Source organism: Suricata suricatta, chromosome 3 (genome assembly GCF_006229205.1).
Source record: "Suricata suricatta isolate VVHF042 chromosome 3, meerkat_22Aug2017_6uvM2_HiC, whole genome shotgun sequence".
NCBI classification, from domain to species: domain Eukaryota; kingdom Metazoa; phylum Chordata; class Mammalia; order Carnivora; family Herpestidae; genus Suricata; species Suricata suricatta.
In genome coordinates, this window is record NC_043702.1 from 173,155,602 (window position 1) to 173,158,188 (window position 2,587).

Sequence of the window (2,587 nt, forward strand, 5' to 3'; positions counted from 1 at the left end):
CTGGGCAGGGTGAGGCGCATGCTCCCTGGGCAGGGGTGAGGCGCATGCTCCCTGGGGCAGGTCGGGGAAGCAGGAACAGGCAGGCTCTCCAGCAGGAGCTGAGGGAACGGGGTGGCCCGAAGCCCGAGGAGCAGAGTCAAGCAGGTAGGACCTGGGGCTCTGACCTCAGCCTGGAGACCCTTCCGGGGAAGGCAGCTCAGCGCTCGAGGCCTTGTCTGTGGGGACGCCTGTGGGCGGGGGCACGGGGCTGTCACGGAATAGCCCCTGCTCCTAGCCCCTGGGAGTCCTGGGGGATGTGGAGAAGGTTATGAGAACCCACGCTCTGTGTGCAGCCTGGGGGCCAGGACGTCCCTAACGGCTTGCTGTGAGTCAAGGCGAGTCGGAATTATCAGCACTTGCACCGGAAGCAACCCCACCGGGGAGTCCAGGGGCTCCAGCCAGGACACGGGTGTCAGAGTGCTGGGTAGTTTCAGACCGAGAGGTGACAGACCTGAGCGGATAAACCCTTCTCCCCTTGAAAGAGGAAGACCATCTAGCAAGGGGTGCTCTCTTCAGTGCCCGGGCCGGGGTGCAGGGCGGCCCCTCCACAGGCAGGTGTGTGAGGCCCAGCTCCTGAGCCCGAGGCTGCCGGGCCTGGTCACACAGCAGTTGCACAAGTCACAGCCTGAACCCCCAGCACCTCCCGGGGGTACAGGGAGACCCGCCTGGCTGGGCTGGATGGAGAAAGCTGTATTTGACGCGCTGGTGCCCGTGGGACCAGGCCGTAAGGAACCCCAGCCTTACAGGACCTCTGGCAAGTGCCCAGGGCAGAGTTCTGCCCCCGCCGGGAGAGAACGGACGGAGTGAGAGACCTCGCAGGACCGAGCAGCCTGTATCACAGGTAAATACTGAGGTTTGGTCTCTCCTTTCCCCCCTCGGGAAGCAGAAGGTGCCGGGAGCCAGCAGTCCTCCAAGACGAGGTGAAGAGACTGAGAAAATGGTGTCCACCCGGACTGCAGAGGCTGAAGAAGGCTGGCCGGCCCCAGGCGGAGGCAGGGAGGCGGGTGCAGAGGCTGGACAGCCCTGTGAGGGAGGCCGCCTGTCGGGAGGGGTCGCCTGGCACCGAGGCGCACAGGGAGGGGCACCGAGGCGTCGGGCACGCGAGCACCCCCACCCCCAGCGGAGCCTCCAGATGCCGAGGGAGTCACAGCACCAGCCGGGATACTGCCCAGGCGGGGCCCTTCTGCGGGCCGAGGACGGGGCGCACACACAACCCTGCCGGGGGCCCTCCATGGAGAAGGCACGGCCAGGACGGCGAGGAGGCCCGCCTCAGACATCACGGGGCTGACGGCCTGTGGCCGTCGTGGGCTGTGAAAGCGCGATTCAGGCCCCGTTCAGTCAAGTTCACCTCTGAGGTCCCCAGAGATGACCTTCCGAGAGGCGCTGCAGAAACGAACTCCCGGCCCTGGGTTTTTCCGTGACAAGCGTGTCATTCTTCGGGGCTGCGAGGGCTCTGGTGCTGGACAGAAGCTCAAAAGCCATCTGTCCTCTGTTCAAGCTGGGTGTCCTGACAGCCGCATCTTCAGCAGGGACCCAGCTGCCGCTCTCCCTTCTCTCAGCCCCGGCCGGGCCTCCCCCTGCGGAGGACGTGACCCCAGACAGACCGACTCCTCCAGAGCCATATATGGAGTGTCCCAGAACATTCTAGACAACCACTTCCCTGTCTCTCCTCACCCAGCTTGCATGACTCCGAGTAGCGATCACCTCCCTCCGGCTTTTCTTCTTGGTTTGAAGTTTGCTCCTTCCAGAAGAAACTCGTGTCTCCTTCTGAGGCTTTCTCACAGCACCTGTCAAAGCACCTGTCTGCACCCCCTCGGTCAACTGCTCACACACTCCAGCCCTGAACACTCTACGAGTCCAGTCTTGTGCGGCCTGTTGGGACTGGGGATGAGGGAGGGCGGGGACCGCACAGAAGGGAAGAGCCTGCCCAGGACAAATTCCTCTTTGTCAAGGCCAACAAGTTGACTGCCAAACACATGCTCAAGTTCGCTAATCACCACTGAAATAAGCAATGAAACAGAGGGGCACCTGGGTGGCTCAGGCGGTTGAGCATCCGACTCCTGATTCCGGCTCAGGTCGTGATCGCACAGTTCGTGAGTTCAAGCCCCACATCGGGCCCTGTGTTGATAGCATGGAGACTGCTTGGGATTCTCTCTCTCTCTCTCTCTCTCTCTCTCTCTCTCTCTCTCCCTCCCCCCACCATCGTCTCTCTCTCTCCCCATCCCCACTCATGTGCGTACTCTCTCTCTTTCTCAAAATAAATAAATAAATTTAAAGAGGTCTGGGTGGCTCAGTCGGTTAAGTGTCCAACTTTGGTTCAGGTCATGATCTTGCAGTTTGTGGGTTCGAGCCCCGGGGCAGGCTCTGTGCTGACAGCTCAGAGCCTGGAGCCTCCTTTGGATTCTGTGTCTACTTCTCTTCTGCCCCTTCGCTACTCACAATCTGTCTGTCTCTCTCTCTCTCTCAAAAATAAATAAAAATTAATAAGTAAGTAAATAATCATTAAAAATGTAACTTTCAAAAAGGAAACGAAGGCGAATATCATCAC

The 2,587-nt window shown here is 60.3% G+C and overlaps 1 protein-coding gene across 15 annotated transcripts in view; it reads left to right on the forward strand.

The window, feature by feature from the left end:
• Window positions 1-2,587, forward strand: part of LOC115288523 (SLAM family member 9-like) — a 132,760-nt gene that overhangs the window by 39,439 nt on the left and 90,734 nt on the right. The gene's annotated exons all lie outside the window — the stretch shown is intronic.